This window comes from Schistocerca piceifrons, chromosome 7 (genome assembly GCF_021461385.2).
Source record: "Schistocerca piceifrons isolate TAMUIC-IGC-003096 chromosome 7, iqSchPice1.1, whole genome shotgun sequence".
In the NCBI taxonomy this organism is placed as follows: domain Eukaryota; kingdom Metazoa; phylum Arthropoda; class Insecta; order Orthoptera; family Acrididae; genus Schistocerca; species Schistocerca piceifrons.
In genome coordinates, this window is record NC_060144.1 from 470,387,253 (window position 1) to 470,411,529 (window position 24,277).

Here is a 24,277-nt window from a genome sequence, read left to right on the forward strand (position 1 = left end):
GCGCGGCGGCGCCAGCAAGTGGATGCGCATTTGTCTCGAGGCGTCGCGGCGCGCATTACGTCGCCACGGGCCGGCCGGCGCGCTTAATGGCTTTTCCGAAATTGCTTTGCGGCTGGGCGCGGCGCGCGGACACCCGCCGCGGTGCAAACGGACGCGTACCACCTGCCCGTCAGCTCGCCAATAAATCGCGACCGGCGGGCGCGCCGGCGAGGGCCGCGCTCGTCGGCTCACAATTACTCCGGCCCGTTTCAAATTTACGTCACCGCACACTGAGTAATTGTCGCACCGTTAATATTTGTGACACGAAAGCGTGATCGCCGGGGATCGTATGAACATTAGCGATACTTCAAGACGACACGACCAGGCTGCTTGAAAGGACAATGAACGAGTTTATGTACGACCATGTGATTACTCGGCGCTATCCGAATACTTACCCATTCTTTACACATTCCTGACGTATTGCCGTTGGAATAGCGATCAATATAATACTGAAAAGGTATATGTTTCTGTTCAAATTCAAAATGACTCTAAGCATTATGGGACTTAACATCTGAGGTCATCAGTCCCCTAGACTTAGAACTACTTAAACCTAACTAACCTAAGGACATCACACACATCCATGCCCGAGGCGGGATTCGAACCTGCAATCGTAGGAACAGCGCGGTACCAGACTGAAGGGCCTAGAACTGCTCGGCCACAGCGGTAGGCCTATGTTTGTGTTTAGAGTCGCGGTTTGGTTGGTTGGTTCATTTGGGGGAGGGGACCAAACAGCGAGGTCATCGGTCCCATCGGATTACGGAAGAATGGAGAAGGAAGGCGGCCTTGCCCTTTCAAACGAACCATCGCATCGTAGTTTATTTATTTTGCCTACTGGCTACTGGTTTCGGTACAGAGTACCATTCTCAGGCCAACCTATGATCAAAAAATATAATTATACACTTAGAACAGTAGAGCAAGACCAATTTACAAAAATATTATCCCTCATGACAGCAAACTAACGTTACGTAGGTAACAGAGGCCAGCAGTGGTCACGCTTTCTTCCCAAGTAGATGCATCAAATACTAAGTAGATGTAAATTGGGACTAGCGGTGATAAGAGTTCACCCTTTGCTTAGAGTTTGCTTTGTTTATTATTATTACTATTAATTTTCTTTTTACGTCTTAAAAGCCATAAATTCAACTACACTCCTGGAAATTGAAATAAGAACACCGTGAATTCATTGTCCCAGGAAGGGGAAACTTTATTGACACATTCCTGGGGTCAGATACATCACATGATCACACTGACAGAACCACAGGCACATAGACACAGGCAACAGAGCATGCACAATGTCGGCACTAGTACAGTGTATATCCACCTTCGCAGCAATGCAGGCTGCTATTCTCCCATGGAGACGATCGTAGACATGCTTGCCATGCCATTTCCACCTGGCGCCTCAGTTGGACCAGCGTTCGTGCTGGACGTGCAGACCGCGTGAGACGACGCTTCATCCAGTCCCCAACATGCTCAATGGGGGACAGATCCGGAGATCTTGCTGGCCAGGGTAGTTGACTTACACCTTCTAGAGCACGTTGGGTGGCAGGGGATACATGCGGACGTGCATTGTCCTGTTGGAACAGCAAGTTCCCTTGCCGGTCTAGGAATGGTAGAACGATGGGTTCGATGACGGTTTGGATGTACCGTGCACTATTCAGTGTCCCCTCGACGATCACCAGTGGTGTACGGCCAGTGTAGGAGATCGCTCCCCACACCATGATGCCGGGTGTTGGCCCTGTGTGCCTCGGTCGTATGCAGTCCTGATTGTGGCGCTCACCTGCACGGCGCCAAACACGCATACGACCATCATTGTCACCAAGGCAGAAGCGACTCTCATCGCTGAAGACGACACGTCTCCATTCGTCCCCCCACTCACGCCTGTCCCGACACCACTGGAGGCGGGCTGCACGATGTTGGGGCGTGAGCGGAAGACGGCTTAACGGTGTGCGGGACCGTAGCCCAGCTTCATGGAGACGGTTGCGAATGGTCCTCGCCGATATCCCAGGAGCAACAGTGTCCCTAATTTGCTGGGAAGTGGCGGTGCGGTCCCCTACGGCACTGCGTAGGATCCTACGGTCTTGGCGTGCATCCGTGCGTCGCTGCGGTCCGGTCCCAGGTCGACGGGCACGTGCACCTTCCGCCGACCACTGGCGACAACATCGATGTACTGTGGTGACCTCACGCCCCACGTGTTGAGCAATTCGGCGGTACGTCCACCCGGCCTCCCGCATGCCCACTATACGCCCTCGCTCAAAGTCCGTTAACTGCACATACGGTTCACGTCCACGCTGTCGCGGCATGCTACCAGTGTTAAAGACTGCGATGGAGCTCCGTATGCCACGGCAAACTGGCTGACACTGACGGCGGCGGTGCACAAATGCTGCGCAGCTAGCGCCATTCGACGGCCAACACCGCGGTTCCTGGTGTGTCCGCTGTGCCGTGCGTGTGATCATTGCTTGTACAGCCCTCTCGCAGTGTGCGGAGCAAGTATGGTGGGTCTGACACACCGGTGTCAATGTGTTCTTTTTTCCATTTCCAGGAGTGTAAATACCTAGGTATTACAATTACAAACAACTTAAATTGGAAGGAACACACAGAAAATGTTGTGGGGAAGGATAACCAAAGAGTGCGTTTTATTGGCAGAACACTTAGAAAATGTAACAGACCTACTAAGGAGACTGCCTGCACTGCACTTGTCCGTCCTCTTTTACAATACTGCTCCGCGTTGTGGGATCCTTACCAGATAGGACTCACGGAGTACATCGAAAAAGTTCACAGAAAGGCAGCACGTTTTGTATTATCGCGAAATATGGGAGAGAGTGTCACAGAAATGATACAGGATTTGGGCTGGACATCATTAAAAGAAAGGCGTTTTCCGTTGCGACGGAATCATCTCACGAAATTCCAATCACCAACTTTCTCCTCCGAATGCGAAAATATTTTGTTGACACCGACCTACATAGGGAGGAACGATCACCGCGATAAAATAAGGGAAATCAGAGCTCGTACGGAAAAATATAGGTGTTCGTTCTTTCTTCGCGCTATACGAGGTTGGAATAACAGAGAATTGTGAAGGTGGTTCGATGAACCATCTGCCAGGCGCTTAAATGTGCTTTGCAGAGTATCTATGTAGATGTAGATGTAGATGTAGACTTCTACAAACAACATTTTTTTTTCAATTTGAGACATTACATAACAATATTGTGCCAAATATATTACGAAATTAGAAGCAAATTCGCAAATAGACTTTATCGAAGTTTATACCACTATAAATAATCGATCTGACCATGAATCTTTAAATTAAACAAGTAGCGTCGAAACAGTCGTGTTACATAATAAAATACAAATTTAATTCTTACTGAAAAGAAATTCAGCGTTCAGAGAGAGCAGTGACATACTTCGACTATGTGTTGCTCTGCAACTGTTAGTTGACGATCTTTGGGCGCATCTCCAGTTTCATGTTTGCCCATGCCGTGTCGAGGTGTACAATAGGGCTCTCAGCCGCGCTGCATCGCGCATTCTCCACGCCGTGTGGCAGCTCATTGACCAGCCACGGTCGTGGTAGTGTGCAGTTGTGAAAGGCTGCATCGACGGGATTTGACGATGGAGAAGGCGCGTTGCAGGTCCGCTGAGAGTCCCGGCGTAACACACGGACATTGCTTGCGCAAACATGAAACTGGATATGCGACCAAAGATCGTCAACTGATGGTTGCACAGTAATGCATAGCCACACTAAGTCGCTATTCCCTATGGACGCTGGAGTTCTTTGCAACAAAAATTAATTTCATATTATTGTTGTGTAACGCTAGTTTTACGACGCCACAAGATTCATGATCAGATCGAATTTTTATAGTAGTATAAACTGTATATTACGGTAAAACGCAAACTTGACTAACCGCATTTGCAATTTTGCGTCAATTTTCTATTGCAGTTAAGACTGTTTTGTTATGTAATTTCTTAATTTTAAATCCAATGCCGTTTTTAAATTATTGTGATTTTTAAGAAGGAAAAAAGAAAAATAATAGTAGGTTCAAAATGGCTCTGAGCACTATGGGACTTAACTTCTGTGGTCATCAGTCCCCTAGAACTTAGAACTACTTAAACCTAAATAACCTAAGGACATTACACACATCCATGCCCGAGGCAGGATTCGAACCTGCGACCGTAGCAGTCGCGCGGTTCCGGACTGAGCGCCTTAACCGCGAGACCACCGCGGCTGGCATAATAGTAGCAATAATAACTAAAATGAGCGCTAAACTCTAAACATTTGAAGGTTCACTATGTACCATTTGTTTGCTGTCATAAAGGAACATATTTTTGTAAATTGTTCTTGCACTGTTGTTCTAAGAATGTAATTGTATTTTTTATCACTTCATGATCTGAAGATGATCCAAGCGTATACAGTTATTTATTAGTGTTTATTTCCTCACTTTTTACCGACTTCTGCTAAGCGTCAGCATGACAATGCAACCTCTCAAAAGCGTCATCTGTGAGCCAATGATTTGCGGACAGTAACATTCCTGAAATCCAAAAGTACATCCCCAGCAATTCTTCCTCAGATCAAGGCCTTTGTTTGATACTGCTAGATTCCTCTTGAGCACAAGTGCCCTTTTTGTCAGTGCTAGTTTGCTTTTTACGTCCTCGTTTTTTCACCCATCATGGGTTATTTTTTTTCCAAGATATAAGAATACCTTAACTATATCTACATCGCGATCCCCAATTCGGATGTCAAATTTCTCGCTGTCCTCATTTCTACTACCTCTCACTACTTTAATCTTCCTTCGGTTTACTCTCTATTCAATTCTGTACTTATTCGACTGTTCATTTCGTTCAACAGATCCCGTAACGCTTCTTTACTTTCACTGAGGATAACAATGTCATCAGCGAATCTTCGGTATTTTTTCACCTTGAATTTTATTCCCACTCTTGCACCTTCCTTTTATTTCCGATATTGCATCTTCGATTAATAGATTGAGCATTAGGAGAGAAAGACTACATCCCAGTCTTACGTCATTTTTAATCCGATTTTCCAGTCTTTTTGTTCCCTCTTCGTACTTGCACGTTAAAAGAAAAGAGAATATGTTTGCTTGTCAAAAAAATTTTAGGAAACTTTTAAAAGTGCTGAGTAAGGTAGAATAGGTTAGCTGGTACCCGAATTTTTTGGAAATTTTGGAAATTTGTGGTAAGGTCTTATGGGACCAAACTGCTGAGGTCATCGGTGCCTAAGCTTCCACACTGGTTAATCTAACTTAATCTAACTTACGCTAAGGATAACACACACACCCATGTCCTAGGGAGGACTCGAACCTCCGACTGGGGGAGCCACGAGCACCGTGACAAGACGCCCCAGACCTCGCGGATACTCCGCGCCGCTACCCCACTTTTCAGTCAGACTCTTTTAAATAAACAGGAACATAGTCGCATTTTGATACACTCCGAGAGGAGAATTCTTCCGATGGTTTTCTTCTTTTTCCTACTGGATCAGGGCGTGTAACTCGTACTAAAAGAAATCTATTGGCCAAGATAATTTAGAGAGTTTACATATGTGAAATTCAAATAACACGAACTAATTTTACGCTTGAGACCGGATTTTACGTGCAAAAAGGTTTTGCACGCGAACAGATTTTGCATGTGCTTCAGTACTACAACACGGAGTTCCCAGATGATAATGGAGACGTTTTACATCATGTTTCTCCCTGCTATGTCGCTTTATGAACTATATTTTCACCTCATACTGGATTTTACTTGCGTATTTTACGTGTACAAGTAGGATAACTTTGGACCTCTGTATCTCTGAAACGATTAAAGACACTAAGAAAATTTTACATGTTGTTCGAGATCGAGATTTTGGGAATACATTGCAAAAATTACACCCATTTTCTGTGCACAGCGTCTCGGAATCCACGTCTGCATTTTGGCGAAATTATTTTAAAAAATCCTCTTTGGGTTTGACGAGGAATCACCCATGAACTAACGGTGCCTCTGTAAGTCCCATGAAATGTACCGTAGAAAACACGAAAAAAAGAAAAAGGAAAGAAGACCAACCTATTCCATCCATTTGCCTAAGCAGGAGGAAATGTGTAATATTCACACTTTGAACCTGTACTGTAGGGTAGTGACACTGAGACGATCCTTTTCTTGCGTATACAATTAGTCCCTAGCCAAAGGCTATCCAAGGCGCTTGACAATACCTTTTAACATGAATGGAACCCAAGATATGAGCACCGTAAAATCCTGTTTTTATACGCGGCGTATTGGATTGTATTAGGCACACATGGTCTCACGTAAATACCGATTATCCGTTTTTATCTATAGCTTACCCTGCAATACCGTATGATAACGGTGTCCCCAAACAGAACACACTTTCCGCTTGAAGCAGGTAATCTGCAGAGGATGGAGCGCGCCGCACGTCTAGGCAACCGTGTCTGCGTCTGGCACAGGCGGGGCGGCGTCGTTCCGCCTGCTTCGTTGATATCATCAGGCAGCACACAGAGCGCTCAGTCGCTGGCTCCGCAGCTGGCGGCCTTGTCTCCAGATCTGGCGCTCAGTACACCTCCAGCCGGCGCCGAGTGTAAATGAAGAGCAGCCGTTCCCGGCTAACTGGCCCACCGGAAGGCCGCGCCGCTGCGTATCGCAGCCCTCATCTCTCTTTTACGTCACACGGCCCCCCGGCTTTGACCTACTTCCCCGCGTTAAGTCCGTAACGTTAAGAGAAAATGTCGGATCTCACATTTTTCCTTGCGACTGCTGGCATGCACATACCCTGAAGTACCACGTGTCACGTGCGGGCAGCTCCCGTACAGTGTCCACGTGTCATGAACGCTGAAATTACATACACGTATATAGCCGGCTAACATATTCGTTCTCCGCTTGACCAATATAGTACTTTAGCACGGTAAGAAAAAATAAGGCGTCGAAGAATTACTAAATTTCTTGTTATGTTTCTAATCATCGGTACGAAGACTGTTTTGATCAACCTTTCCACGTACGTCTATCCTTTGCAGGTCTCTTCAAATCTCAATAACTGCGGCAGCCTACAGCCTATATCCATTTGAACCTGTTTGCTGTATTCATCCCTTACTCCCCACCGCTCTTTCCCTGCACTACCAAATTCGCATTTAGTTCATGCCAATCAACAATTCCTTCTGTAAGTCAACTTTCGCCAGAAGTTTCTTTTCCCGCAATTCGATTTAGTGATTCCTCATTAGTTGCTCGATCTACCTATCTAATCTCTCGCATTCTTCTGTAAAATCACGTTTCAAACGCTTCTCTTCTCTTCTCGTCTGAAATCCTTAGTTTCGAAGTTTCACTCCCGCACGGTGCCACGCTTCACACAAATACCTTTACAAAAGACTTCCTAACGGCTAAATTTATAAGATCACCGAAAAAAAAAGTCACTCCTAGAGAAATCATTACAGGTATCTTTTAACATTGTGCAATTCTGCCTCTGGACTGCTACATTTGTTATTGGTAGGTCCGAACAACACGAAGTGGTTCGTGAACCCGAATGGGAATTGCTGGACGGAAGGCGAATTTCTTTTCGAGGAACACTATTGAGAAAATTTAGGCAACGACCTTGCCGCAGTGGATACACCGGTTCCCGTGAGATCACCGAAGTCAAACGCTGTCGGGCGTGGTCGGCACTTGGATGGGTGACCATCCAGGCCGCCATGCGCTGTTGCCATTTTTCGGGGTGCACACAGCCTCGTGATGCCAATTGAGGAGCTACTCGACCGAATAGTAGCGGCTTCGGTCAAGCATACCATCATAACGACTGGGAGAGCGGTGTGCTGACCCCACGCCCCTCCTATCCGCATCCTCCTCTGAGGATGACGCGGCAGTCAGATGGTCCCGGCAGGTCACTCGTTGCCTGAAGACGGAGTGCTTTACTATTGAGAAAATTTAGAGAACCAGCATTTGAGGCGGACTGCAAAACGATTCTACTGCAAAACATAAATTTTGCGTAAGGACCACAAAGAGAAAATACGAGAAATTAGGGCCCATATGGAGGTATACAGATAGTCGCTTTTCCACCGATATACACTCCTGGAAATGGAAAAAAGAACACATTGACACCGGTGTGTCAGACCCACCATACTTGCTCCGGACACTGCGAGAGGGCTGTACAAGCAATGATCACACGCACGGCACAGCGGACACACCAGGAACCGCGGTGTTGGCCGTCGAATGGCGCTAGCTGCGCAGCATTTGTGCACCGCCGCCGTCAGTGTCAGCCAGTTTGCCGTGGCATACGGAGCTCCATCGCAGTCTTTAACACTGGTAGCATGCCGCGACAGCGTGGACGTGAACCGTATGTGCAGTTGACGGACTTTGAGCGAGGGCGTATAGTGGGCATGCGGGAGGCCGGGTGGACGTACCGCCGAATTGCTCAACACGTGGGGCGTGAGGTCTCCACAGTACATCGATGTTGTCGCCAGTGGTCGGCGGAAGGTGCACGTGCTCGTCGCCTGGGACCGGACCGCAGCGACGCACGGATGCACGCCAAGACCGTAGGATCCTACGCAGTGCCGTAGGGGACCGCACCGCCACTTCCCAGCAAATTAGGGACACTGTTGCTCCTGGGGTATCGGCGAGGACCATTCGCAACCGTCTCCATGAAGCTGGGCTACGGTCCCGCACACCGTTAGGCCGTCTTCCGCTCACGCCCCAACATCGTGCAGCCCGCCTCCAGTGGTGTCGCGACAGGCGTGAATGGAGGGACTAATGGAGACGTGTCGTCTTCAGCGATGAGAGTCGCTTCTGCCTTGGTGCCAATGATGGTCGTATGCGTGTTTGGCGCCGTGCAGGTGAGCGCCACAATCAGGACTGCATACGACCGAGGCACACAGGGCCAACACCCGGCATCATGGTGTGGGGAGCGATCTCCTACACTGGCCGAACACCAATGGTGATCGTCGAGGGGACAATGAATAGTGCACGGTACATCCAAACCGTCATCGAACCCATCGTTCTACCATTCCTAGACCGGCAAGGGAACTTGCTGTTCCAACAGGACAATGCACGTCCGCATGTATCCCGTGCCACCCAACGTGCTCTAGAAGGTGTAAGTCAACTACCCTGGCCAGCAAGATCTCCGGATCTGTCCCCCACTGAGCATGTTTGGGACTGGATGAAGCGTCGTCTCACGCGGTCTGCACGTCCAGCACGAACGCTGGTCCAACTGAGGCGCCAGGTGGAAATGGCATGGCAAGCCGTTCCACAGGACTACATCCAGCATCTCTACGATCGTCTCCATGGGAGAATAGCAGCCTGCATTGCTGCGAAAGGTGGATATACACTGTACTAGTGCCGACATTGTGCATTCTCTGTTGCCTGTGTCTATGTGCCTGTGGTTCTGTCAGTGTGATCATGTGATGTATCTGACCCCAGGAATGTGTCAATAAAGTTTCCCCTTCCTGGGACAATGAATTCACGGTGTTCTTATTTCAATTTCCAGGAGTGTATTTGCGAGTGGAACAGGAAAGGAAATGACTAGTAGTGCTACTGGGTACCCTCCGCCACGCGCCGCAAGACGGATTGGATCAATATAAATGAACATGTAGATGAAGATACCAGTCTGAATTCTGCCAGGAAGTGAGCCCACAAGGTTATACAGGTAAGACCATCCAGTTTAAGCCACTCGCTGAGGGTCCGAATGCCCAATTATACAAAAATTCGGGGATGCTGATGTCGGCGTATTGTACGCTTTCCAACACGTCCCACAGTTTTTCCATGGGTTCTAGTTAGGTGATTTTCCGGACCATTCGAGACGCAGTAGGATGGAGGAGTATTCAGAAAACCAGTCACTTATTCCTCCAGCCCGATGAACTTTGCCGTTGTCGTCATGAAAAATAGGAGCATCAATGGCTTATTGCGAGGTGCCCGGCTCCTAATATTCATTTCACGCAGTTCCCGTAGCTACGTTCTATCGCTAACGATTTCAGAAGGACCGTCAATTACTGGCCCAGTTTGGAAGCGATTTTGTTTCACAAGCCGTGAAACGCGCCTCTGCTCCCCCTCAGTCAGGATCTTTTTCGGACCACAATTCTGGCGTTGTGTTTCGTGACAGGTGTCATACACCAGCGCTTGTAGACACGTTCAACAGTCCACCACGAAACACCAACAAATCCAGCACCTTCACACACCGTATGGCCATGAACACGGCCAACACGATTATTTTTTCTTGTCACTCTGTCACATCCTTACATTTACCCACGTTCACGTACAATGTCCGCTTGAAACGTGAATACCTCAGTGACCACTATTGCTTTATGCTGACGTAGGGGCGATACTAGCGCGGTTGAGCTCGTGACTCGATCAGTGTGCCACCTGTACAAGCTTAACGACTGAGCTGTGCGTGCGAACTGGGATGAGCAAGTTTTTGTCCGGTGAGTTTACTAGATGTCAACAAATTCCTCTTTTTCAGAAATACCTTTCGTGCTATAGCCGCTCTACGTTTTATATCCCCTCTAACTTGGCCATCGTCAATCATTTTGCTGCTAAAATAGCAAAAATCATCTACTAAATTTAGCATATTATTTCCTAATCTGATTCCCCCTAAATCAGTTGATTTAATTTTACTACAGTCCATAACCTGTTTTGTTTTATGTTATTTTACTTTATTTTTATTTTAGTCTCCCTGAACTTTAATTCCCTTTCTAAAATTTCTCTATGGTTTCCTTGCTTGCTTTCTCAGTGTATAGATTCAACACTGTCTCACTCCCTTCACAACTATGGCTTCCCTTTCACATCCTTCGACAACTGCAACTGCAGTTTCGTTTCTGTGCAAATTGTAGATAACATTTAGAACTTTGTATCTTTTCCTTAATACCTTCAGAATATGTGAGAGTGTGTTCCATTCAACGTTGTCAAAAGCTTTCTCTAAGTTTACAAATACTGTAACACGCAAATTTGAAGATAAATCGTAGGTCATCATTAAATGACAACAAATCGCAAAATAAATATTTTATTAATACTCGTAGTTTTCAATCCTGTTTTTCGTGTGTGTTGCCAAGGGACGCTCAAGGACGATATTATCGGCGTCCTATTTATCTTGATAGCAAGCGAGTTCTAAGCAAAGAAGGGAAGCCGGAATAACGGGAGGAGTATACGGTTCAAAATGGTTCAAATGGCTCTGAGCACTATGCAACTTAACTTCTGAGGTCATCAGTCGCCTAGAACTTAGAACTAATTAAACCTAACTAACCTAAGGACATCACACACATCCATACCCGAGGCAGGATTCGAACCTGCGACCATAGCGCTCGGCTCCAGACTGTAGCGCCTAGAACCGCACGGCCACTCCGGCCGGCTGGAGTATATGGAATAGCTATACTAGAAGAAAATACATGATGAGGCATAAGTCTGCTGTCACCAGAAAGCCTTATATTTTCTTTTTCCTAATGAAATGGTGGTCAGCAGTGATCTTGGCTAATGCGCAGTACCCATAAGTCAACTGGCATTAGCTACTTGAGTTATGTTGTCTGTTGTTATCTGAGAAACAACGAATACAAAGTTAAGTACAGAATACGGTGTATTTGTTTTTCAAACAAGGTGGAAACGTGACAATAACTACAGTGATGTTAGTGGTTTGTTTTTCGAACGTTTTACAAACATCTAGCCTCCAAACTGTCAAGGTATTCGCAAAGTAAATTTAATATATGAAGAGACTATGTCGGTAGCAGGTCTTCCTCGTCCAAGTAGGACAATGTCTGTTACCACAGAATATAATTTTAATGTTGTCACGCAATCGTTTGTGCAATAACCTACTGAATCTGAAATAAAAACATGCATGGAGTATAGAATAGCAAGAAAATAAACTATCAAAGATTCTGATAAAGGTGATATTGAGACCATATAGTTTTTGAAATTAGTTACAAAACAATCTAGGTCGTGAGGCAAGTGTATTTAAAGCTGACCTGTTTCGTTCATCACCTGATCATCTTCAGACGTTACTTAATATCAGTTAAATTTCGCTAGACCTAACAGGCATCTTGAAGCTTCGCGCACCTCGCCAAAAAACTACTTTTTCGATGTTCTAGCAGAACTTAAGAGCTACAGGCGACTGATGTAAGAACCTACTAAAATACTTCACCCCAGCGTAATTTCAGGAATATGTTGTGCCTCAAGAATTTTGACAATGTTGCTTTATATGTGCTGGCTGACTCACTTTATATAATTCCAGATGCACTCACATTATTATGTTTTCTACATTACACACGTCACCCATACAGCATGTAGGATAGCGGTAACAACTAAAACGTTCCCCTTTGGTACATGGGCAGATGACATGCTGCCATTCAGAGAGGATACGTACATCGGAGACATGTACAGGCGGATAGGGGGGCAACTGTCGAGCAATTGACGACCAAGGTGAACCAAGGGGCTGCCAGCTCTGACTCAGCGATGGGGCTGCGTATGGGCCTCCGCAGTAGGCCTCTCGTTCATGTACCCATGCTGACAAATGTTCATTGGCGACGAGCACTGGAATTTGTAGCGCAACTGGACGTCCCTTGAGTGACAAGTAGCAGCCTTTTCAGATGAGTCATGTTTTCTGCTTCATCGGACAGATGGACATTGGCGTGTACGTCGCGAAACGTCTGGAAGCATGTATTCTTCGACAATCAGCAGAAGGTTCCAGGCAGGAGAAGAGCGAGTTATAGTCTGGGAAATGTCTTCGTGACATTCCCTGGTTGATCTCGTCTCTCTAGAAAGCACAGTGGATCAATGCAAGGATGGATTTACGTATATTACACTTCTCTGGGGCATTCCCGACGATACCAACGTTGAAGATAATACACTGGGTTCTATTACTCAAGAAGTCTCAGAGCCGCTCACATATCTGGGGACCTGTTCAATGTGTTTGGACGTTCGTCAACAATCTGCAGTGGGGAACCTTGTCAAACACTTTCTGGAAATCGAATGTTGTGGAATCTGCCTGTTGACCTTCATCCACGGTTCGCAGGATATCGTGTGAGGAAAGGGCAAGCAGGGCTTCGCATGACTTCGCATGAGAGATGCTTCCTAAATCCGTGACAATTCGTGGACAGAAATGTTTCTGACTCAAGTAAGTTTATTACATTAGAACCCAGAATATGTTCAAGAACTCTGCAGCAAACTGGTTAGGGATATTGGTCTTCAGCCAGGTTGAGGGACGACTAGCCCATTAGTTTTGGGTTTCACGTTGCCAGAATAGTCCACTGGTCAATTCCATAGTTAAAAGCTAGGATGCCTACTGAGATGGTAATCAGAGCGTTGGGTGCGAAGACACAGTTCCCCAGTGATCGTGTAGTCAGAAATGGTTCGACATAAACATCATTGTTTCTTAGCAAGAACTCGTACACAGCCATACGTATCGTTTCGGTGGTGAACGCCGGGCAAGAAGGCGGCATCAGGAGAGTGGCAGCGTCAGCGGCGTGTGGCTTCAGGCATTCCTGCGGCAGCAAGACGAGTGTGCGCCGGACAGCGAGCGGCTGTAGTAGGTCAGGCAAGAGACGGGCCCAGGCGTCGACTGCGAAGTCTGAAGATGCCCAGGAACTGGTTGACGATGGCCTGGGGGATACCGCTGTCCATATGACAGCATCTGGTCCTGATACGGCCCACAGACCAGCAGCTTCTTCTACATCTACATGAATGTGCTGCCGTTGACACGTCAGTGTCTGGCACAGTGTTCAACGAACCATCTTCAAGGTATTTCTGTAGCATTCCAGTCTCTAAAAGTGGGCAGGAAGATCCGCTCTCCGGGCAACTCCACTTTCTCTTATTTTGTTACGATGATATTTTCCCCTTTCGTAGGTGGGTGTCAACAAAATATTTTCGCATTCGGAGGAGCACACTTAATGAAAAGATGCTACCGCAACGAAAAACGCCTTTGTTTTAATGACAGACAAGCGTGTTGTTGGATCTTTAGTAGAACTGTTGCATTTTCTGTTTTGCCAATAAATCGGTGTCTTTAGTTCGTTTTCCACAGAACATTGTCTACGTAATCATTTCAATTCGTAATTGTAATCAATGAGTATTTCACATGCTTCGTATTTTTGTGATTTATCATGTAACCGAAATTTAGCAGATTCTTTTTGAATACTCGTGTAGATGACTCCAGACTTTTCATTATTTAGAGTCAACTGCCACTTTTTTCACCATATAGGAATCTTTTCTATATTATTTTTGCAATTGGTTTTGATCATCTGATGATTTTACAAGACACAACATCGTCTGCAAAAAATCTAAGAGGGCTGTTCAGATTGTCTCCTAAATCGTTTATGCAAATCAGGAACAGCAGAGGGTCTACAACATTTCAAATGGTTCAAATGGCTCTGAGCACTACGGGACTTAACATCTGAGGTCATCAGTCCCCTAGAAGCTAGAATTACTTAAACCTAACGAACCTAAGGACATCACACACATCCATGCCTTAGGCAGGATTCGAACCTGCGACCGTAGTAGTCTCGTGGTTCCATTCTGAAGCGCCTAGAACCACTCGGCCACTGCGGCCGGCTTACAACATTTCCGTTTTGCTTGATTACTTTCCGTCTATTAACCGAACTGTGACCTTGGTGGCAAGAAATCGGGAATTCAGTCGCACAACTTTGACGGTTCTCCATATGCACGAAATTTGATTAGTAGTCCCTTGTGTGTGCAAAGCCTTCTGGAAATCTAAAAACACGGAATCAGTTTCACATCCCTCGTCGACAGATCTCATTATTTCACGACTACAAAGAGCTAGTTGTGTTTCAAGAGAACGATATTTTTTGAATCATGATGGCTGTTTGTGAATTAATCGTTTTCTTCGAAATAATCCATAATGTTTTAACACAGCGTATGTTCCAAAATTCTACTGCAAATCGACGTTTGCGATGTGGGTCTGTAATTCAGTAGAGTACTCATATTTCCTTTCTTGTGTAGTTGTCTAGTTGTAGACGACGCTCAATAACCTACGTCGGACCGACAGGCTGGCGTGCTGTAGTTCTCGGCGTAGGCAGCAGTCGAAGACACACACAGTGCTGGGACAGCGAGGTGAGTTTTTGTGGCAAATTTTCACAGCTTTGTTGTGATAGTGCAACGCCTCTGTTCGTGTAGGGGGCTGAAGCGACACGGCATCAGGGCTCGGCATGAAGTAACGTCGCTCGCCGTTGCAACGGGTTGCCGTCTTGCAATGTGCCGCCTCATCATTTTACCGGCCCTGACAGTGGAATCCGACAGGCCTTGTGGCCAGGAGTTAAGTCTGCCAGGAGTCGTGTTGACGGAGCACAGACTTGAGCATAGCTCCTGTCCTCCAGAAACACCTTTTGTTCACAATACCGACCACCACTAGCCCACAGGTCACTGTACTTTAAAAACCATCAGATACTTACGTCTGCCCTACCATCGTCGAGAAGACATGACAGGTGTTTATCTTCCTTTCTTTTAGCTCCCGGTCCTCCTCCCCTGTGCGTTTGATACCCTAAATGTCAAACACTGGCGCGACACTGCGCAGCCCTCTTCCTTTCCTCGGCGCTCATGAAAACAATTTCACGAGCGCTGATCTCTGCCGGGCGGCTTTGTTTCACGGCTCGCGTCTCTCGCCAGGGCTGTTGTCGTGCTTCCCCTCCCGCAGCCCGCTTTTCCATATCAGCTGCGGCCGTCTCTGAAAGCTGCTCTGACAAAGGGGGCAGACGTCGCCGCGGATAGCGTTCGCCTGGCGGACCCAGCCCGCGCCGCTTTTCACAGACTTTCCTCCCAGATATAAGTGCCGCCACCCATTGTCTGCCGCGCATTCCACGAGCGTCGACCGTGCCCCAGCCCTCACTGACACTGTTCATTCGAGCGTGTTTACGGCTTGCCGAGCGTCTGCGCATAATGCTGTCTTGCAATGTCTCAATTTAGAGCTAAGACTGGTGTCGCTTTCACATTCCTCCTTACCAAACTGCAGTGGCCTGCCATTCAGCAGTACGAGGTTGGTTCAAAAAGTAATGTCTCATGAAAAGAACAATTTTAATAATGAACATTTCGCCCCCACCAAGAACAGTGATACAACTCAGAAAGGCACTACTTGAGAGAAATCGGCTTAAAGAATTCTATAAAATTTATATGAAATAGAATAAATGTCCCTGAAATTTTTTTGCCAGTAAATTCTATGAGGGTCTGTACAACAGTAATATGGACATGTAATTCTGTTCGGTGTTGTCTGGTTTTTATTAATTAATTTCTTGACGTCTGTCACTTTTCTTGATTTTCTAAAAAAACTAATTCGTTTTCGCTATGACCATTTTGCCATGTCATTATATACTGGGTGATTAAAAAGTCAGTATAAATTTGAAAACTGAATAAATCACGGAATAATGTAGATAGAGAGGTACAAATTGACACACATAGCTTATTAGAACCAAAAAAATACAGAAGTTCAAGAAATGTCCGACAGATAGCGCTTCATCTGATCAGAATAGCAATAATTAGCATAACAAAGTACGACAAAGCGAAGATGATGTCTTTCACAGGAAATGCTCAATATGTCCACCATCATTCCTCAACAATAGCTGTAGTCGAAGAATAATGTTCTGAACAGCACTGTAAAGCATATCCGGAGTTATGGTAAGGCATTGGAGTCGGATGTTGTCTTTCAGCATCCCTAGAGATGTCGGTCGATCACGACACACTTGCGACTTCAGGTAACCCCAAAGCCAATAATCGCACGGACTGAGGTCTGGGACCTGGGAGGCCAAGCATGACGAAAGTGGCGGCTGAGCACACGATCATCACCAAACGACGCGCGCAAGGAATCTTTCATGAGTCTGATAATATAGCTTCACTAAAACCGCCTTTTCAGGTAACATCTAATATGCTGCGACTGCTGGCGCATCTGGTTCTCTCTCTCATTACAGCTCCTTTTATACACGATTGTCACGCGCAGTCACTGACGTTCTGCTGTCCAGCGCCATCTGTCGGACATTTTGTGAACTTTTTCCTTCTAATAAAACCCCATGTCATTCCAAGCATGTGTGTCAATTTTTACCTCTCTATCTACATTATTCTGTGGTTTATTGTTTTGAAACTTTTACTGACTTTTTGATCACCTGGTATATATGGAAGTGAAATGTTGACGATAAATAATTTAGACAAGAAGAGAATAGAAGCTTTCGAAATGTGGTTCTACAGAAGAATGCTGAAGATTAGATGGGTAGATCACATAACTAATGAGGAGCTACTGAATAGAATTGGAGAGAAGAGAAATTTGTGGCACAACTTGACTAGAAGAAGGGATCGGTTGGTAGGACATATTCTGAGGCATCAAGGGATCACCAATTTAGTATTGGAGGGCAGCGTGGAGAGTAAAAATCGCAGAGGCAGACCAAGAGATGAATACAGTAAACAGATTCAGAAGGATGTAGGTTGCAGTAGGTACTGGGAGATGAAGAAGCGAAGAAGCTTGCACAGGATAGAGTAGCATGGAGAGATGCATCAAACCAGTCTCTGGACTGAAGAAGACCACAACAACCATATATATATTCTTTCTTGTGTAGTTGTCTAGTTGTAGACGATGCTGAGTAACCTACATCGGAGGGTACTAGGAAAGTTTTGCAATGCGACGCAACAATAAATCGCAGGAGGATGATTGTTGCTGTGTTCTGATCATACTTCATACCTGCATTAGAGTCGCTGTGCCAAGTGTGTGGGTGCAGTCGTACACTAGCAGGGTTCGCTTGAAGTGCTTGTTGCTTTGGCATCGTGGTACGCGGTACAGCTTCGCGCGTGGTTTAAAAATAGACCAGTGTTTTGAAGACTCTTGCAGTCGGTGATGTGTGTCCACATCGCACAACTACAGGGTGTTTCAAAAAGGACTTTGCAACTTTAAAAAATCGTGTAAATTTATTGAAAGAAGATAAGAGTTCGGTTTTGTGTTATTTTGTAGGGAACCACACACACACACACACATATATATATATATATATATATATATATATATATATATATATATATATATATATATATATATATATTTAAACCGTAAACTAAAGATGTTGTATGTGGCTTCCGTTGGTTATCCTGCACACATTCCATCGGAAGTCAATTTTTTTCCAAAGTCACTGCAGCATTCAGGTGTAACATCCTCAGTGGCGGCGTAAATTTTAGGTAGAGAAGCTGGTACAGAACAGGAGGTACAAACACGATATGTTGATGAATCCGCATTAAAAAAATCGAGTGGTGTCAGGTCTGGGGAACGTGGGGGCCATACAACTGGCGCATCACGGCCAATCCATTGACCTGGAAAGCGGTCACTGAGAAAATCCTGGACGTCAGAGAGGTTGTGGGGTGGTGCACCAACTTGCATTAAGTAAACATTTCGTTCTTGGTAATCCTCATCAATCTGTAGTATCAAAAATTGTTGTAACATATCCAGGTACACTATCCCATTGATGGTTCACTTTCTTCTTAATGAATGCACAAAAAACGTTCACGTCACGAACACGTTGCAAAATTTGATGTAGATTTCACTGCCCCAAATGCCACAATTATGTGCGTTAATCTTGCCACTTAAGTGAAAAGTCGACTCGTCAGAAAAGATGATTTTGTCCAAGAAGTGTTCATCCCCATCTAATCGAGTTAACATATCCGCGAGCAATTTTATCAGTATCTTTTATTGCTTGTACGATCGTCAATCTGTACGGTTTCGAATGCACACGGTTTCTCAACACACGCCAAACAGTCGTATGTGGGATTTGCAGTTCGCGAGGTGGACGCCGCGTCGATTTCGTAGGGCTGTTGACAAAACCTTGTCTCACTCGCTCAACAACGTCGTCAGATGTGCTTGGACGACCTGATGATTTCCCGTTTTACAGAGTACCCCGTTTCTACAAAACATTTATGCCACTCGTAAATTGTAAGTCTACTAGGAGGATCTTTAGCGTACTTAAGCTGAACTACTGTCGCTGACTTCGATTCTTCAAACCAAACACACAGCTAGCACGCTCGGGTCCAGTGAAGGCAGCCATCTTTAATCCAAATGCCGCTAGTGCTCCTTACGTTGCGATTCGGCACTAGCGAAATACACGAGACAAAACGTGCTGTCTTTCGCTACAAAATAACACTATAATCACCTCTGTAGATACTATGAATTAATTTATATGTTGTTGTTGTTGTTGTTGTTGTTGTTGGGGTCTTCAGTCCTGAGACTGGTTTGATGCAGCTCTCCATGCTAATATATCCTGTGCAAGCTCCTTCATCTCCCAGTACCTACTGCAACCTACATCCTTCTGAATCTGCTTAGTGTATTCATCTCTTGGTCTCCCTCTACGATTTTTACCCTCCACGCTGCCCCCCAATACTAAATTGGTGATCCCTTGATGCCTCAGAACATGTCCTACCAACCGATCCCTTCTTCTGGTCAAGTTGTGCCACAAACTTCTGATCTCCCCAATCCTATCCAATACCTCCTCATTAGTTATGTGATCTACTCACCTAATCTTCAACATTCTTCTGTATCACCACATTTCGAAACCTTCTATTCTCTTCTTGTCCAAACTATTTATTGTCCATGTTTCACTTCCATACATGGCTACACTCCACACAAATACTTTGCGAGACGACTTCCTGACACTTAAATCTATACTCGACGTTAACAAATTTCTCTTCTTCAGAAACGCTTTCCTTGCCATTGCCAGTCTACATTTTATTTCCTCTCTACTTCGACCATCATCAGTTATTTTGCTCCCTAAATAGCAAAACTCCTTTACTAATTTAAGTGTCTCATTTCCTAATCTAATTCCCTCAGCATCACCCGACTTAATTTGACTACATTCCATTATCCTCGTTTTGCTTTTGTTGATGTTCATCTTTTATCCTCCTTTCAAGACACTGTCCATTCCGTTCAACTGCTCTTCCAAGTCCTTTGCTATCTCTGACAGAATTACAATGTCATCGGCGAACCTCAAAGTTTATATTTCCTCTCCCTGGATTTTAATACCTACTCCGAATTTTTCTTTTGTTTCCTTTACTGCTTGCTCAATATACAGATTGAATAACATCGGGGAGAGGCTACAGCCCTGTCTCACTCCCTTCCCAACCACTACTTCCCTTTCATGCCCCTCGACTCTTACAACTGCCATCTGGTTTCTGTACAAATTGTAAATAGCCTTTCGCTCCCTGTATTTTACCCCTGCCACCTTCAGAATTTGAAAGAGGGTGTTCCAGTCAACATTGTCAAAAGCTTTCTCTAAGTCTACAAATGCTAGAAACGTAGGTTTGCCTTTCCTAAATCTTTCTTCTAAGATAAGTCGTAAGGTAAGTATGGTCTCACGTGTTCCAACATTTCTACGGAATCCAAACTGATCTTCCCCGAAGTCGGCTTCTACCAGTTTTTCCATTCGTCTGTAAAGAATTCGTGTTAGTATTTTGCAGCTGTGACTTATTAAACTGATAGTTCGGTAATTTTCACATCTGTCAACACCTGCTTTCTTTGGGATTGGAATTATTATATTCTTCTTGAAGTCTGAGGGTATTGCACCTGTCTCGTACATCTTGCTCACCAGATGGTAGAGTTTTGTCAGGACTGGCTCTCCCAAGGCCGTCAGTAGTTCCAGTGGAATGTTGTCTACTCCCGGGGCCTTGTTTCGACTCAGGCCTTACAGTGCTCTGTCAAACTCTTCACGCAGTATCGTATCTCCCATTTCATCTTCATCTACATCTCTTCCATTTCCATAATATTGTCCTCAAGTACATCGCCCTTGTATAGACCCTCTATATACTCCTTCCACATTTCTGCTTTCCCTTCTTTGCTTAGAACTGGGTTTCCATCTGAGCTCTTGGTATTCATACAAGTGGCTCTCTTTTCTCCAAAGGTCTCTTTGATTTTCCTGTAGGATGTATCTATCTTACACCTAGTGAGATAAGCCTCTACATCCTTACGTTTGTCCTCTAACCATGCCTGCTTAGCCATTTTGCACTTGCTGTCGATATCATTTTTGAGACGTTTGTATTCCTTTTTGCCTGATTCATTTACTGCATTTTTATATTTTCTCCTTTCATCAATTAAATTCAATATTTTTCTGCTACCCAAGGATTTCTACTAGCCCTCGTCTTTTTACCTACTTGATCCTCTGCTGCCTTCACTACTTCATCCCTCAGAGCTACCCATTCGTCTTCTACTGTATTTCTTTCCCCCATTCCTGTCAATTGTTCCCTTATGCCTTCCCTGATACTCTGTACAACCTCTGGTTTAGTCAGTTTATCCAGGTCCCATCTCCTGAAATTCCCACTTTTTTGCAATTTCTTCAGTTTTAATCTACAGTTCATAACCAATAGATTGTGGTCAGAGTCCACATCTGCCCCTGGAAATGTCCTACAATTCAAAACCTGGTTCCTAAATTTCTGTCAAACCATTATATAATCTATCTGATACCTTTTAGTATATTCAGGATTCTTCCATGTATGTAACCTTCTTTTATGATTCTTGAACCAAGTGTTAGCTATGAATTTTCTAAATTGTAAAGTCCTTTTTGAAACACCCTGTATACTCAGGTGGTACAGAGAAGTCCAAAGGGGAAATTTCACTCTGGAGGACGCTGAGAGGACGGGAAGACCACGATCATCATTTACAGAGTAAAACATTGATGCTGTGATGAAAATGATAGACGATGACAGGAGAGTGACCCATAAGCAGACAGAATGTTTAGAGCCAAATGGACCACCAAGTCGTTCGATTTTGCATGATCATTTGCAAATAAAGAAACTGTGTTGTCTCCGGGTGCCGCGTGGATTGATGAAACAGCAGATGACATGACGTGTGACTTGGTGCCGTGAGACGTTAAAGAACTTTACTAAGGGACAATCTCAGTAGCTGAATAATATCGTGACAGGTGCCGAGACTTATCTGTACTATTATGACGTGCCGACCGCTACTAAAAAAATTTTGAATCTTTGAAGATGACGTCCCACCAGTAGCTGTCAGAAAATACAGATGAGCAAGGAAGAAAATTATATTTTTTCCAAAGCGAGTGAAACTGTGGAGCGTGTTCAATTGGACACACAGAAGATAGTTACAGCTAAGTGGTACACTTACAAGGGAACCTCCCCATCGCAACCCCCTCAGATTTAGTTACAAGTTAGCACAGTGGATAGGCCTTGAAAAACTGAACACAGATCAATCGAGAAAACAGGAGGAAGTTGTGTGGAACTATGAAAAAAATAAGCAAAACATACAAACTGCGCAAGATAGGCAACATCAAGGATAGTGTGAGCTCAGAAGCACCGTGGTCCCGTGGTTAGCGTGAGCAGCTGCGAAACGAGAGGTTACACCCGGGGGCGAAATTGTTTTCAGTCTGCTTTCGGCTGCGGTGGGGCGAGGACGTCCGCTGCGCCCCGCCGTGCGCGACCGTGAGCGCTTGCTTGTGTTTACCTTCTCGCGGCGCGAGTTGTATTTGTTCCAAGTTCAGTGCGACTATGGCACACACATGGCGCCACGATACGATCAAAATTACTTTCCAACCAGATCATGCGCGTCCTCGAGCCTATGAAATTGAACAGTTCATACGGGACGATCTACGTTTCGATCCGGCGAATGTCGTCGGAATACATTTTTCTATAGCGGCGAGCGTGGTTTATGTTAAAATGACCAGTGCAGAGGTCTGCGCGACAGTGGTGTCTAAATACTGGAACTCACTCAGATTCAAACATTCTGACGGGCATATCGGTACAGTGACGGTGGATCATGCAGGCATGGGCCTAAGGACTGTAAGGGTTTTTGAGCACCCCTTCGAGGTCCCAGATGAAGTTGTCAAGGACGCCTTCGGACCATATGGCACCGTCATCATACACGTTGCAGAAAAGTGGCAAACTTTCTCGATGTATAAGGTCTACAATGGTGTGCGCCAAATTAAACTCGAGCTCAACAAACATGTGCCGTCCTATTTGAACATCGGTGGCTGTCGTGCAATCATAATGTACGACGGTCAACCCATACTTGTTCCGGATGTGGGCAGGAAGGTCATGTACGATCGAGCTGCTTACAACGTAGAATTACGCAGACACCAGTGGGGCTCTCTGTTTCCCCGACGGTGACGACAATCCTGCCCCTCACGTACGCTCAGACGACGATGCGCGTGGTCGGACGATGTTGAGGAACTTCCTGGAGAGGGCACGGGTGACAGGGGAGAGGGTGGCACTGGGGATGCCACTCCTAGCGTGAACGACTCATAATTTGTAACGGGTTCGGTGGGTCCGGCATCTCTTGCGGTTGTCTTCGATTGCCATGGCGTCTACCCTAGGTGAAGAGGCTAGGCAACACACCTTTCGCCTTGCCACAATCAATATCAACCGATAAGGGCACCACACAAACTGAAAATGCTACAACGCATGCTCGATGCGGCGGACATCGACGTGGCCCTCTTGCAGGAAGTATGTGTCGCTAGTTTCCCTGACTTCTACGGATATACCGCCCACATCTCCCACGCCTCTTCTACCGATTGTGGTGTGGCTGTCCTGCTACGGGACGGCTTGGCGGCTACGGACGTACTGTACTCACCGAGTGCAAGAGCCATGGCAGTGACTGTCAACGGTGTATGACTCATCAATGTATATGCCCCTTCAGGATCAGGGAGACGGAGAGATCGGGCCCGCTTTTCTTCGGAAGATATTACGCCTCTATTTATGGGCCGCATAGACGATATGGTGATCGGAGGAGATTTTAACTGTACATTATCTCCGTCTGGTCAGCAGCCACATCACGTCCCGTGTGCGGAATTGGAAATGCTAGTGCGTGACCTCCACCTGATCGGCACGTTTCGCCACATCCATGGCCCTGCTCCTGATTACACCCATTATACAAGTCATTCATCAAGTCGGTTAGACAGGATTTATGTCACAAGCACCCTTTCGACGGCGACGAGAGGAGCAGAGCTCTGGCCCACTGCATTCAACGACAACACAGCCTATATTTGCACCATTGCTCTCCAACCTGCACGTGTGTGGCGCAGTAGGCCCCCCTGGAAACTGAACGTCGCCCATCTGGACGAGTCGGCATGTAAAAGTGCTCTCGAAGAGTCGTGGAACGCGTCCTTACAGCGTCGTGGTCGTTACCGATCGACCCTCAGTTGGTGGATTGAATGTGCGAAGCCTGCTCTTAGGCGCACCTTCATGGCTTACGGCCGGGAAGCTGCGGCATGGAGGAGGAGCACGGAAAACTTTTATTACACCGTCCTACGGGAATGTCTTGCTATGGAGCCCTCACCTGACAGGCAGATCATAGTCAATCGCGCGAAAGCGCAGCTCG

General features: G+C 45.8%; 1 protein-coding gene and 1 pseudogene across 1 annotated transcript in view; both read left to right on the plus strand.

Moving 5' to 3' along the window:
* LOC124805076 (allatostatins) overlaps nt 1-24,277 on the plus strand; it is a 523,572-nt gene that overhangs the window by 291,528 nt on the left and 207,767 nt on the right. The window lies entirely within an intron of this gene.
* Nucleotides 7,603-7,720, plus strand: LOC124709483 (annotated as a pseudogene).